The sequence below is a fragment of the Papio anubis genome, chromosome 7 (assembly GCF_008728515.1).
Source record: "Papio anubis isolate 15944 chromosome 7, Panubis1.0, whole genome shotgun sequence".
In the NCBI taxonomy this organism is placed as follows: domain Eukaryota; kingdom Metazoa; phylum Chordata; class Mammalia; order Primates; family Cercopithecidae; genus Papio; species Papio anubis.
In genome coordinates, this window is record NC_044982.1 from 98425492 (window position 1) to 98440895 (window position 15404).

The window sequence follows — 15404 nt, forward strand, 5'->3', positions numbered from 1 at the left end:
AATCAAAAGAAATTTTTTTATTGTGTCTGTAGTGAACATGTGCAGACTTTTTTTTCTTGTCATTGTTCCCTAAACAATACAGTATAACAACTATTTACATAACATTTACACTTTATTAGATATTATAAGTAATGTAGAGATGATTTAACGTTCTGTATATGAGAAAATGTGCATAGGTTATATGCAAATACTACTCCATTTTATATCAGGGACTTGAGCATCCATGGATTTTGGTATCTGAGGGAGGTCCTGGAACCGATCCACTACGGATATCCAGGGATGACTGTATATCAAAATAAAAATTTAAACAAGGTGGGTGAAATGTGCAAAATGATACTATTGTAGGCCTCATATTTTGGTCAAGAGAGATTGTCTTTTTCTGCTGAAATGAAGACAGCAGTGGGAGAGGTGTGGAAAGGAATAAAAGTTATGGTTGAAGGAATGGGAGGGCTGAGTCAGTCCTTAGATGCAACATGACAATGGCCTGTACAAATTAGGCTTCCATGCACCTGTCCTTCTGACCTGGATGCCTACATAAGCTGTGTGGTATCTTTGTCATATGGAGTTTTCTGAGCTACGTCGGGTTTCCAAACTAGTTTTCATTCTCTCAGTGTTTCTTGTAATCAAAACTTAAGCTCCTCTTACAGATCTAACCTAAACAGCACATAAAGCCAAGTTTTGGTTTTTTTTTTTCTACAATGTTATGGGGAAAGAGGATTAAGTTTTATAGGGGGAGAAGACAGGCATTTAAATTTAGACCTCATGGATGAAAGCAAGCCTCATGTTGCATCTGAATCAGAAACAAGGCAGAGTCATTTCTTTATTCTAAAAGCCAACGGCTGCTCAGAGACAAGCAGATTGAAGCACTTCCTCCCTGCGCAGAAATTCTCAGGGTATACACACACACACATTTACATACACATATGGTTAGAAGAACAAAGAAAAGCGAAAAGAAAACTAATTCACTAATGATGTCATTTGCAACTTCAGGGTATAGTTATATGTCTCATATCACCTAATTTCCTCCAAAAAGCATGTTTCATGAGTCCAGGCAATTCTCTCATAGCAGTAAGTTTAAGAGTTACATTGTAGACAAGCACTAATCAAGTAGTCAAGTCAGGTGAAAAGAAAAGAAAAAAAGAGAGAGACATTGTTTCTTTTAGATTTTTATTATGAAAAATTTCAGTGTGCACAAAAGAGAAGTGTAATGAACTCTTCATATACCCATTACTCAGACTCAACAATCGAATTACACTGAGTTGGCAAAAACTATAAAAGAGGAAGCATGCAATTTGGAATCTAGGGTAGGCTACAGTTAAATTTAGCTTTACTGGGACTTTGTTTCAACTTGATTAATCAACTAATCAAGGCTCGTTTAACTTCGGTTTCCTTATCGGCATAAAGAAAGGCTAAAGGCTATTCACAGCCCACCATCTGTGTCAAGTGTATAGGTTCAGGTGGAAGGCTCAGGCTCTGTTCAAGATTCTATGTCTTAGTTCATTTATTTTTATTCAAGTTTTGGGGGACAAAAAGGCTTTATGTTATTTTTAAATTTTTTTTTTAATTTTTTTTTTTTTAAGAGACAGAATCTTACTCTGTCTCCCAGCCTGGAGTGCAGGGTGTGACCATAGCTCCATGCAGCCTCAAAACTCCTGGGCTCAAGTGATCCTCCTGCCTCAGACTCCCAAGTGGCTGGAACTACAGGTGCGTGCCACTACACCTGGCTGCTTTATGTTACTTTCTACATTTTCTCAGCAAAAGTGAGACTTAACATTTTCTAACTCTACAATCTGCTGTGTTTAAGATAATGAGCAGGGTATCTGTGTGAAGATGATCACTGGGCAAGGAGATCTCTGAACCTGGATCTTGAGAGTTCTGGGATTGGAGATCTGTTAGAAGTGACAGTCCATAAATGTGGGAGACAATGTCAAGAAAAAGAGTTGGGAAGGAGAGTAAGGCCTGGGTAGAGCTCCTGTGGAACATTCACATTCAGGTCAGAGGAGGGACATGCAAGAGCTCGGGCATGACAGAGTCCTGGGAGAAAGGGAAATAAAAGGGTCGACCACATCAAGGGAGTGGAGGGTGCTAAAGTCCTTCAGAATGAGGCAGGAGAAAGGCTTGGCACAAAGGCTGAGGGGCAGAGAGAAAAACCTAATTTCAGCTGAGTGCAGTTGGGATCACGCCTGTAATCCCAACACTTTGGGAGGCTGAGGCAGGTGGATCACCTGAGGTCGGGAGTTCGAGACCAGCCTGGCCAACATGGTGAGACCTTGTTTCTACTAAAAGTACAAAAAAATTAGTCGGGCGTAGTGGTGCACACCTGTAGTCCCAGATACTCAGGAGGCTGAGGTGGGAGGATTGCTTGAACCCCGGAGATGGAGGTTGCAGTGAGTGTAGATTGCGCCACTGCATTTCAGCCGGGGTGACAGAGCAAGACTCCATCTCAAAAAAAAAAAGAGAAAAATCTAATTTCTATCCAGCTCTCCCCACCCCTCTGTACTTGCTTCCTGCTGGTCCTTTTCAATTCTGGAATCACTGGCCTCTTTGTCCCCAAGAGACCTTTCCCCCAGTCTCCTATCATCTATTTTTTCCCATTCCTCCTGGACTAGCTAATTCCTACTCATTGGCCAGATCCCAGCCTGAAAATCTCTTCTTGACCTTTCAGGCCAGATCTGATCCCACAGTAATACACTCTGTACTTCTCCATCAAACATCTCGATCATCTTTGTGTATTTTCATGACTCTGACCAATGCCCAGGCAGTTAGCTCCATGAGGGTAGAGACCAAGTTTATAACAGGTGCCTACCTCAGGGTCTGGCCCAAGTGTGCTCAGTAAAGAGTTATTGAATGTATGAATGAATGAATCAATGAAGGTAAGTAGGTGTTGGCATAGTCTAAGGACTCAAGGCCAGATGTTCTTTCTGGAACTGCACAGAAGTTCTAGTTTATTGTCTGCAGTTGCCATTGACAACCCTGGGTAACACCAACCACTTTATCCCCTACTGCTGCTCCCATGGCCAGGGTCCTGCCCGGGCCAGGCCAGCTTACTGCTCTCCACACTCAGCCTGGAACTCTGAGTATCGCTGACCATCTCAGGAAGAGATGCTTCTGGGGACTGATGAGGGGGGAAGCCAGACTGGAATGCGTGGGAGGTGAGGAAAGGGAGATTGTGGATGCAGACAGCTTTTTCACAAGTTTGGCTTTGAAAGGGAGGAGAGAATTAGGAGGTAGCTGCAAGGAGATTTGGGGTCGAAGCAGTTTTTTTTTTTTGTTTTGTTTTTGTTTTTGTTTTTTAAATTTCAGGAGAGATTTAAATATGTCTAAATGTCAGTGGGCAAGTTCTAGTTAGTTGGGAGAGGTTGAGTAAATAGGAATGGGAAAGAATACTGAGGGGAGGAGAAGAGGGGCCTCGATTGAGCACCGGGATGGTAGTTAGCAGGCTCCTTCTGCCTCAGGCTTGGCTGAGGCCCCAGACAGGCGGGGCAGCCCCTCCCGATCCCAGCGTGGGATGCTAGACCACCTATGCAGGGCTGGGAGGGAAATGTCTGAGAGCTGGTAGTTCTGAGTCACTGTATTGATCACCCACATCCAGCTTATAAAGCAGTTGGACAGGCCAAGAGAGAGGAGTCAGAGACTAGGAAGCAGATTTCTTTATTTTTTATTTTTTAAATTTTGTATTATTTTTATTATTATTTTATATTTGAGACAGAGTTTTGCTCTTGTCGCCCAGGCTGGAGTGCAGTGGCGTGATCTTAGCTCACTGCAACCTCTACCTCCTGGATTCAAGTGATTCTCCTGCCTCAGCCTCCCGAGTAGCTGGGATTACAGGCATGTGCCACCATGCCTGGCTAATTTTGTATTTTTAGTAGACACAGGGTTTCACCATGTTGGTCAGGCTGGTCTCAAACTTCTGACCTCAGGTAATGCATCCGCCTCGGCCTCCCAAAGTGCGGAGATTACAGGTGTGAGCTGCTGCGCCCAACGAAAGCAGATTTCTTTTTTTTTTTTTTTTGAGACTGAGTCTGGCTCTGTCGCCCAGGCTGGAGTGCAGTGGCCGGATCTCAGCTCACTGCAAGCTCCTCCTCTCGGGTTCACGCCATTCTCCTGCCTCAGCCTCCGGAGTAGCTGGGACCACAGGCGCCCGCCACCTCGCCCGGCTAGTTTTTTATATTTTTTAGTAGAGACGGGGTTTCACCGTGTTAGCCAGGATGGTCTCGATCTCCTGACCTTGTGATCCGCCCGTCTCAGCCTCCCAAAGTGCTGGGATTACAGGCTTGAGCCACCGCGCCCGGCTGAAAGCAGATTTCTTTAGCAGAGGTTTGTACTGTGGAGCCCACCCCCAGCCACACCCATGGGGGAGGGGAGGGTGCATCCTGCTTTCCTCAGATCAACCGAGGGGGGTCACTGGAACCAGAGAGACACGGGGTGTCCGACTCACACCTAGAAATCTACAGGGGTATGTGTATGTGTGTTGTCTGCCTGTCAGTCCACTGGGCTTTGGGTTTATTTTATTTTTATTTTTAATTTTAAAAAATTGAGATGGGGCATCTTGCTGTGTTGCCCAGACCGGTCTAGAACTCCTGGGCCCAAGCAATCCTCCCACCTTGGCCTCCCAAAGTGCTGGGATAACAGGCGTGAGCCACCCGCCTGGTGTATGTACTCTTCGCTCAGCATTATGTTTTTGTGATTCATGTTTCATGTATCAGTAGTTCATAATATTACACTATTAACTTTTTTTTCTTTTTTCTTTTTTTTTTTTTTTTTGAGATGGAGTCTTGCCCTATCGCCCAGGCTGGAGTACAGTAGCATAATCACAGCTCACTGCAGCCTCCACCTCCCGGGTTCAAGCGATTCTCCTGCCTGAGACTCCTGAGTAGCTGGCATTACAGGTGCCTGCCACCATGCCCAGCTAATTTTATATTACACTATTAACTTAAAGCTCATGGTAAATATTGTTAGATTCCCCTCCAGAAAAATGTGATCAAGTTTTTAAATTTTTTTATTTTTTATTTTTTTAAATAAAAAATGGATTTTTAAATAGTGTTATCTGGCCACACTGTAAGGATGTGTCAGCCCCAGCCTCTTCTTGGCTTTTGCTTCCTCCATTCAAGGGTCAGAGTCTGAGTGCCTAGGTGGGCTCAGAGCCTTCCCTCTCCAGCCTCCCCGCTGCCCCAGAGAGGACAAACACCATTTCTGACTACCCTACATACTCAGAGTGCCATTCTCAGGATCACAGTAGAGGCAGGACTGAGAAACAAGTGCTCACGAGGCTGATGGGTTGCCTCGGCCTTATCAGCAGCAGAAGAATTCTGGGATGCTCAGCTCCCAGAAGACCCTCCACAGTTCCCAAGGGCCTCTGCATCCATGATGAGGGTGACAAAACTTCTCTGAGTCTCAGACAACTTTGAGACTGGGATGGAAACAGAGGATTGCATAAGTTTCAGGAGGCTGCTGGACCCCCAGTCTTGAATCCTGACTTTGGGACACCTTCTCTAGCCCGTGTCTGCCTGGCTGAGCTGCAGGCCTCATACACTGTCTCCCTAGGACCTGCAGTTGAACCATTCCGTGCTTACAGACATGTGGATTACACGAGCAGGGCCCTAGGCCTCTTCCTAACCTCAGAATTTTTTTTTTTTTTTTTTTTCTAAAAAGGCAAGGCACTATTTTAGTCACTGTTTTGTGGGGAGAAAAAAAAATCCTGTTTATCCTTATGATTCATTTTGGTGGTTTTTGGATAGTGTTGTATTGATTCATGACGACTCACTCAGCATCTGGTATGAATTAAATGAGACTTTCTCTTTCTGACGGTACAATGAAAGATCTTAAACAACGCTAACATTAAAAAGAGGCCTGGGGGGAATACAAGAGTTGGAGCAATCTTGGGGACTTGAGTCAGTTCAGTGGGATGCCCTGCCATCTTGGCAAAGCCAGCACAGTGCCATGCGGCTCCAGGGCAGTGCTACTTGTGACCTTATGTCTGCTCCTCATGAGCACCACGATGACTCCTTGCAGGTCCCATTGCTTCCCACCATATGCTGTTTTATCTTGTAGTCATGATCCCAACTGGACAAATGGGGAAGCAGAGGCAGGAAGCTGGCGTGGATGTGACATCAGGAGTCAGATTTTCTCTGGTTTGTTCCAGGAAGTTTTCCACAGAATCCCAGAGGACATCCAGTGATTCTTAACAGGGGATGATTTTGGCATCCCCAGGGGTATTGGGCAATGTCTGGAGGCATTTTGGTTGCCACAACTAGGGAGGTGCTACTGGCATCTACCTGCAGTGTCAGAACAGCCTCCACAGAACAAAATGATCCAGTTCACACGTCAATAGTGCCGAGGTTGAGAAACCCTGCTCTAACCCAAAGGGGCTCCAAATCCCAAGTGATGTGGTAGTTGTCAGGGCATTAGCGGACTTAATGCAAAGGCCTCTCAGATTGTCTGAAAAATTATGTAATTTTTGTGTTTAAAAGGAGTAGAACCTGGGCAACATAGCAATACCTTTTCTACAAACATATTCAGGCTGAGAAAATGAAAAATAAAAGACCTTGTCTTGGCCGGGCACAGTGGCCCACGTCTGGAATCCCAGCACTTTGGGAGGCCAAGGCGGGCAGATCACAAGGTCAGGAGTTCGAGACCAGCCTGGCCAATGTGGTGAAACTCTGTCTCTACTAAAAATACAAAAATTAGCTGGCATAGTGGCACGTGCCTGTAGTCCCAGCTACTCAGGAGGCTGAGGCAGGAGAATCACTTGAACCTGGGAGGCGGAGGTTGCAGTAAGCCGAGATCATGCCACTGCACTCCAGCCTGGGCAACAGAGCGAGACTCTATCTCAAAAAAAAATACCCTGTCTTTACAAAAACAAACAAACAAACAAAAACAAATATAGATAGATAGATAGATAGATAGATAGATAGATAGATAGATAGGTAGACAGATAGATAGATAGAGTCAGGTATGGTGGTATGTGCCTGTGGTCCCAGCTGCTCAGGTGACTGAAGCTAGCGGATCCCTTGAGCCCGGGAGCTCAAGGCTGCAGTAAGCCGTGACTGCCATGCACTCCAGCCAACAAGACAGTGAGATCCTGTCTCAAAAGAAAAAAAAGTATATATCTTGCCTAGATCATGGTCTCTGTATGTCATTCTCTACTAAAAGAAACCAGGGCTCCTGCCAAATGGCCAGTCCGAGGTTGGGGCAGCTGAACGAGGAAGGCATCAGCACTATGGAGTCTGATTAAAAGGACACAGGGGTTCATGTGAAAAGGCTCTCTCCGGCCAAATACAGGATGATTTGAGCAACAAAAAGAACAATGCAAATATGTTAAAATTCGTATTTGTAAGTTGAAAGAGGAGCTTGTGATCAAAAGATGAAAATGTTCCTTGGCCGGGCGTGGTGGCTCATGTCTGTAATCCCAGCACTTTGGGAGGTCGAGTCGGGTGGATCACCTGAGGTCAGGAGTTTGAGACCAGTCTGGCCAACACGGTGAAACCCCATCTCTACTAAAAATACAAAAAATTAGCCAGGTGTGGTGGTGGATGCCTGTAATCCCAGCTACTCAGGAGGCTCAGGCAGGAGAATCACTTGAACCTGGGAGGTGGAGGTTGCAGTGAGCTGAGATTGCGCCACTGCACTCCAGCCTGGGCGACAAGACCAAAACTCCATCTCAAAAAAAAAAAAAAAAGAAAAGAAAAGGTACCTCCAAATCATGTGGCTTCTAGAGGTTTCCTTTATGAAAAAAAAATTTTTTAAAAGGTGCTTCCATTGCCTCTTAAACCCAGATGTTCTCATTTCCTTTAGTGTTAATAATGGGGGAAAGGGAAGTTTGTATCACCTGTGTTCATGCTGCTCTGGAAAGGGAGGCAGAATGAGGGTACACATTGATCACACAGTCACCATCAAATAAACCATGACTGAGCACATACTCTGGGATGGCTGCATCTCTCCTGTGGGAAAGTGAAAGACAGAAAGAGAGAGCAACATGTCATCTGATGACTGCAGCATAGATGAATATGTCTATGATAGAGTGCTTCAATTGGAATCTGCCTCTTATAACTGAAAATTAAACAATAAAAAGAAGTTATTGACTCATAGTGAAGAAAGTTTGACAGTGCTGCAGTGCGGTCCTTGGACTAGAGTGGTCTACAAACTGTTTGTTACTGGTCAACAATGAGATATCTACATGACTACAAGATCCACATGCATGACCTTTTTTTCCTACCTTTTTGATGATGCTACAGGATAATGAGAACACCTGGGTTTAAGAGGCATAGAAGAGCCACTTTTTATAAGGGATACCTCCAGTGGATGAAGTCATATGGTTCATCTGTATTGAGTGTTACCAAAGTATCAGTCAATAAAATAACAATAAAATTGAAAATGAAACAGAAAACTGCTGTTATTACAGATAGTTCGAAAAACAGTGGCCTAGAGTGGTGATTCCCAATCCTGGCTGCTCAACAGAATTACCTGGTGAGCTTTGACGACTCCCAATAATGAGGTTTATTCCCAGGGATTTTCATTTAATTGGCCTGAGGTGGGGCCAAAGCATGGCTAGTTTTAGAAGCTTGCCAGGTAGTTCTAATGTGAGGCGAGTGTTGAAAACCAGTGGTTTGGATTCAGGTTGGCCTCAGCTGAGGCTTCATCCAGTGGTCAGGAATGTCACCGAGACCTTGTGGTCTCATAGCACTAAATGGTTATATTAGAAAAGGAGAAATAACTCAAATCAATGACCTCAGCTTCTACCTCAAGAAACTAGAAAATGTTCAAGTTCTTCTGCTCTGACCTAAAAGGTGTAAAAAAATAAATGTAGGGGCTGGGTGCAGTGGCTCACGCCTGTAATCCCAGCACTTTGGGAGGCTGAAGCAGGTGGATCACCTGAGGTCAGGAGTTTGAGACCAGCCTGGCCAACATGGAGAAATCCCATCTCTACTAAACATACAAAATTAGCCAGACGTGGTGGTGCATGCCTATAATCCCAGCTACTCTGGAGGCTGAGGCAGGAGAATCACTTGAACCTGGGAGGCAGAGGTTGCGGTGAGCTGAGATCACGCCATTGCACTCTAGCCTGGGCAACAAGAGCAGAAACTCAGTCTCAAAAAAAAAAAAAAAAAAAAAAATTTAAAGAAACTAGAAAAAGAAGAGCAAATTCAATCCAAAGTAAGCAAATAAAAGGAAATAATAAAGATCAAAGGGGGAAATTAATGAAATGGAAAACACAAGAACAATAGAAAAAGTCAATGAAACTGAAAGCTGGTTCTTTGAAAATATCAATAAAATTGATAAACTTCTAGCCTGACTGATTATGGAAAAAAGACAAAACACAAATTGTTGATACCAGAAATGAGAGAGGAGACATCACTACAGATTCTATAGATATTGAAAGGATAACAAGGGAACATTATAAACAACTTTATGCCAACAGATTCAGTAACTTAGATGAAATGGATAAATTCCTTGAAAAACTTAAAAGCTTACTCATGAAGAAATAGGTCATTTGAATAGCCTAATATTAATTAAAGAAATTGAATTTATAGTTAAAAACCTTGTCACAGGCTGGGCGTGGTGGCTCCCACCTGTAATCCCAGCACTTTGGGAGGCCAAGGGGGTGGATCACTTGAGGTCAGGAGTTCAAGACCAGTCTGGCCAACATGGTGAAACCCTGTCTCTGCTAAAAATACAAAAAAAATTAGCTAAGCATGGTGGCGTGTGCCTGTAGTCCCGGTTACTTGGGAGGCTGAGGCAGGAGCATTGCTTGAATCCAGGAGGCAGAGGTTACAGTGAGCTGAGATTACACCACTGCACTCCAGCCTGGGCAACAGAGGGAGACTCTGTCTCAAAAAAGAAAGCAACAACAACCTTGTCACAAAGAAAACTCCAGGCCCACAATCAGCCAGTAAACTGTGCCCAGCACAGGGTGGGAGGAGAATGCTAGCAGCACAGCTTGGAAGGCAGGCAGCTCCTCTGGCCATGAAGTCCAGTTCACTTCCAGGCTAACTTGGACATATTGCAAGGAGATGTTTGATAAATTTGAAACTACAGTTAAATGTCAACCAACAGCCTCTCACCCATCTGTCCCTAAGGAAGTACTTCAAGATGTCCAACAATCCAATAGGGCTTTCATTTTATTTTCTTGATTCAAATGTGAGCCTGGTGGGTAGACGCATATGAGCATTGACTTGTTAGGAAAAACTAACCCACACTGTGAAATAGACTTCTGCAGCTCACCAGCCAGCTAATACCAAACCTCTGATAACAACGCACCAGTGTAGCCATGTTTACTCCCATTTTAAATGGCAATCCCTCCTCACCTGAATATTGGTGAAACCTTGGCTGGGAACAGCTTGGAGGGTTCAGTCCTAGTCCAGGCCCCTTACTTTTTCATTATCCTGTGGTTTGTTCACTGACAGGTCTCTGTGTCCTAGGATAGCCACTCATCGGACTTGTCACCATGTCTAAGCTAACATTAATGACCTAAGCTTTTGGTCTCGGTCTCTGCAATTGCTTGTATTTCTATCTCTAAAGTACAGTTCTCATCTCCCTTTTGTTGCTTTCATGATTTCTCTATTTGTTACTTCAATGTTGCAGTGCATCCTGTTCACCCACCTGCAATGCACTGCACCACAGAAGGCCCTCCTCTCTGGGCCGCCATGGTGGGAGGCGTGGGAAGGAAAGACCCCAGACTGAAGGGAGCAGGTACTTAAGGGCAGGGGGAAGGGATGCAGTCAGAGATGAATGCTCTTAGTATTCTTTAAACTAGATGATAGGGACATGGGTGTTTTGCATTATTCTTTATGCCTTTTTGTATGCTATATTGAATAATCACTTTTTTTTTCCTTTTGAGACAGTTTCACTCTTGTTTGCCCAGGCTGAAGTGCAATGGCACGATCTCTGCTTACCACAACCTCCACCTCCCAGGTTCAAGCAATTCTTCTGCCTCAGCCTCCTGAGTAGCTAGGATTACAGGCATGCACCACTACGCCCAGCTAATTTTGTATTTTTGGTAGAGACAGGGTTTCTCCATGTTGGTCAGACTGGTCTTAAACTCCCGACTTCAGGTGATCTGCCTGCCTCAGCCTCCCAAAGTGCTGGGATTACAGGCACGAGCCACCGTGCCCGGCCCACTTTTTTAATTAATAAAAAGAAAAGTCAGTATACATGAATATTAAAAACATAGTGCTGGGCAAAATTCACACCATGTTGTGGTGCAGAGCCCCCCTCTCCTTCCAAGGAAGTCATGGGATGAATAGTGATGCCTTAGACTGGGCCCTTCACTGCTGCTGGACTCTTTTTGCAAATGGAGTCAGAGTCCTGGGAAATGCAGCCTTGGTGCAGAGAATAACACTTGGGCATTTTGTGTGTATTCTCAGGTTGCAGATACATAGACTCTGTCAAGAAGTGTGTTGGGGGTCAGGCACAGTGACTCATGCCTGTAATCCCAGCACTTTGGGAGGCTGAGGTGGAAGAATTGCTTGATCCCAGAGGTCGAGGCTGTAGTGAGCCATGATCATGCCAGGCATTACAGCCTGGGAGATAGAGTGAGAAGAAAGAAGAAGAAGAAAAAAAGAAATATGTTGAGGCTTCTCATTGATCTGAAAAAGGAGTTCATGATAAACATGTCTGGGCTGGGAAAAAAGCACATAAACAAACAAAAAACCCAACCCTTGTCCCTTGGTCCTTGGGTGACCAGTGATATTCCATCACCATGGAAGAAGAGAAGATGAATACTGGGGGAACACTCACAGTCCCTACGACGCTTCCTGCCAGCCTTCTCTACCTCCCTGGCCAGCTCTTTCCCCCTTCCCCATACCAGCTTTTCTAAACCTTCTCTCAGCTCAGCATCCCTCCCATCCCTCTGCCATCACTAACCCCTCTCTTCCTATTGCACAGAACAAAGAGAATCCATCAGATGAGAGTTCCTTCGACTTCCTGCTCTCTCCCTCTCAACCCTCACCAGATACCTTGCTTGAATGCTCACCGTTTTCTCTGGAAGGCCAGTCCCTGCTCCTGGGCTCTCAATCCCACCCCTCCTATTGGCCTAGAACTGCAAAACCAAGTCTCTCCCACTGTCTCCAGACTCTCCCTGCAGTGTGTCAGCATTTAAACATGCTCAACTCTTTTCCATGAAAGGTGTTCCCTGGGGCCAGGTGCGGTGGCTCACACCTGTAATCCCAGCACTTTGGGAGGCCGAGGTGGGCGGATCTCTTGAGGTCAGGAGTTTGAGACCAGCCTGGCCAATGTGGTGAAACCCCGTCTCTACTAAAAATACAAAAATTAGTCAGATGTGGTGGCACATGCCTGTAGTCCCAGTTACTACAGAGGCTAAGGCAGGAGAATCGCTTGAACCTGGGAGGTGGAGGTTGCAAGCCAAGATCACACTACTGCACTCCAGCTTGGGCGGCAGAGCGAGACTCTGTTTGAAGAAAGAACGAGTGAGGGAGGGAGGGAGGGAAGAAGGAAGGAAGGAAGGAAAGGGCTCACTGGACTCCATCTCACCCTCCTGCCACCTGTCTCTCCACTCTCCTTCAATGTAAGCCAGGAGGCGCTCCCTTCTGCATGTCCACCACTTTTCAGTTTCTTTAAAATAAGAAATGAGGTGGAAATGTCAAGACACCAAGAAACCTAGATACCAGTCCCAAGGGTTCATTCTACTTTCCGTTTTCTCTCTAAAACAACATCATACAGCTCTGGTTATTTCCACACTGGCTTTAGTCCTCTCCTTTTTTACAAAAATATATCCAGGGAGAACTGGATTCTCCATCCTCTTGGGGAACTGACACAGAGTATCCACACCCAGTCTGTTTCAAAGGGAGGGGGTCAGGTTTGATGAGGTGGCTCAAGCCTGTAATCCCAGCACTTTGGGAAGCCAAGGTGGGAAGATCAATTGAGCCCAAGAGTTCAAGACCAGCCTGGGGAACATGGCAAAATCCCATCTCTACAAAAAAATATAAAAAGTAGCCAGGTGTGATAGCGCGCACTTGCAGTCCCAACTACTCAGGAGGCTGAGGTGGGAGGATCACCTGAGCCTGGGAGTTCAAGGCTGCAGTGAGTTAAGCCATGATCGTGCCACTGCACTCCAGTCTGTCTGAGACCCTGTCTCAACAAACAAACAAACAAAAGGAAGGAACCTGAACCCGTTTACATCTTCTTTTGGAAGCAGCGATAATTAGCAATGACATGTTCCAATCAAAATTCCATTTCCTCATTTAAGGCAGAACCCTCTCTGTTCAGTAATTGGCACAATTTGGGGACAAGAGTTCTCCCAGGAACTTTCGGAAAAAGAAGCCATATTAATTTTGTAACAAAGATGTAAAATGTGTCATTGTGAGAAAGGGGCATACAGATTTTGGTGGGGCTTTGAATCATATACAGTCATAATTTGTTGTATCCTTTTCTCCAGAAAAAATATGCAAAACAAAATAACTGTGTGATGGTATTACAGAGTCTTTGGGCTTTTGGAGGAGAATATAATCAAAGGGCTCCCAGGACAGCGTCACATTCAAGTGTCTAGAAAGTTTCATATGCACTCTGTGCTTTACTTTCTCGTCACCTATTTTAGTCCATTCAGGTTGCTTTAGACTCCCATAGGCTTATAAACAACAGAAATGCACTTTCTCACATTCCGGAGGCTGGAATGAGATCACGGTGCCAGCATGGTTGCGTTCTGGCAAGGGATGTCTTCTGGGTTGCAGATGGCCAAATTTTCCTTGTATCCTCATGTGATGGGGAGCAGAGAGAGACAGAGTGGACTCTCTGGGGTACTTTCATGGGGTACTAATCTCATTCCTGAGGGCTCTTAGCTTATGACCTAATCACTTCCTAAAGGCTCACGTCCTAATACCATCACCTTGGGGGTTAGGATTTCAACAGATGAATTGAGGGAGGGACAGACACATTCAGTCCACGGCACCTGTTCACTCTTCCCCTATCTGCAGTCTGACATCTGCCATCTTCCTTGTCACTAGACCCAGTGGACTCCCCTCAGTCCCCATCATTCTTGGCTTCCCAGCACCACCTGGCGTCTGGGGCCTCTTCTTCCTTGAAATCTCCCTTTGCCTGACATCTGTGATCCACACTCCCCAGGCAGCTCACACCCAGGCCTTAGCGGGGGTAGCCCCTCTACCCTTCTCCCTCCACCCCAATCTGGGACTTCATTCACCCTGTCATCTTGGACATTTTAATTAGGGGCTCCCAAGCCACTGGAAATCCAGGTGAGCCACAGATCTCGATCTCAGAACTCCAAGGCCTCCCTGGGGTTTTGCTGTGATTCCCAGGGACTCTGGCCTCGTCTCCTCTTGGGATCTGGCTTCCTTGTGCGCTGCCTCTCTGTCTACTGCAGGTTCTGAAGGAAAACTCAACTTTGTCTTTGGTTCCCCCACAATATTTAATCACACCCCACTGCGGGTCATTAGACTTTGTCAGAGGTCTTGGGGGCTGTTTGGGCAGGGGTCTTATCAGGACTGGCGCAGCCTCTGCCATCTTGCTTCTTGCCTCCACCTCAGCTCCTCTCCCACTTTACCTTTCATTTTGCTGCCGCAGCTCTGAAGTCCTCCCTATTGTCTGAAGCATCTTCCCTCCTCTGAATCTTGAGCTCTGCTGACGACCTGGCCCTCCAGAAGTGGGCGTTTCACCTTCCAAAGCAAGCTCTCAGCATGATTTTTTTCCCACACAAAGCCAATTTTTTAACAGAAATTTTACAGCCAACTACTAATTTAAAAAAATATATTTCTCCACCTTGTTCCCTGCCTTTTTCTCCCCAGCTTCAGCTCCACAGCTCCCACAGGCATCTGAAACTCGACGTGCCCAGATGAGAACTCATCTTTCTCCCTTCTAAACTGGGCACTGGGCTGTCCTATTTTTTTTTTTTTTTAAAGACAGAGTTTCGCTCTTGTTGCCCAGAGCTGGAGTGTGATGGGATGATCTCAGCTCACCACAACCTCCACCTCCCAGGTTCAAGTGATTCTCCTGTCTCAGCCTCCCGAGTAGCTGGGATTACAGGCATGTGCCACCATGCTGGGCTAATTTTGTATTTTTAGTAGAGACTAAATACTTCATTTTGGTCAGACTGGTCTCGAACTCCCAACCTCAGGTGATCCGCCTGCTTCAGCCTTCCAAAGTGCTGGGATTACAGATGCGAGCCACCGCGCCCAGCCTGGGCTGTTCTCTTTACTCTCATGGTTGGCATCCCCATCCAACCAGGTCCCTGGGTGGCCTCTGACTTCTGGCAAGTGACACTTCTTGCCAGAGGACTACCCCGAACTCGCTGGCAGCTCACACATGGGGCTCAGCTGGGGTAGGCCCAGCTGTACCCCTAGTCACCCCTGTGTCCGTGTTCATCAGGCACCACACAGGCATGTTCCTCAATGCAAATTTGATCTGACACTGCTCTGCCCTGAACTCCTCGGCGTCTC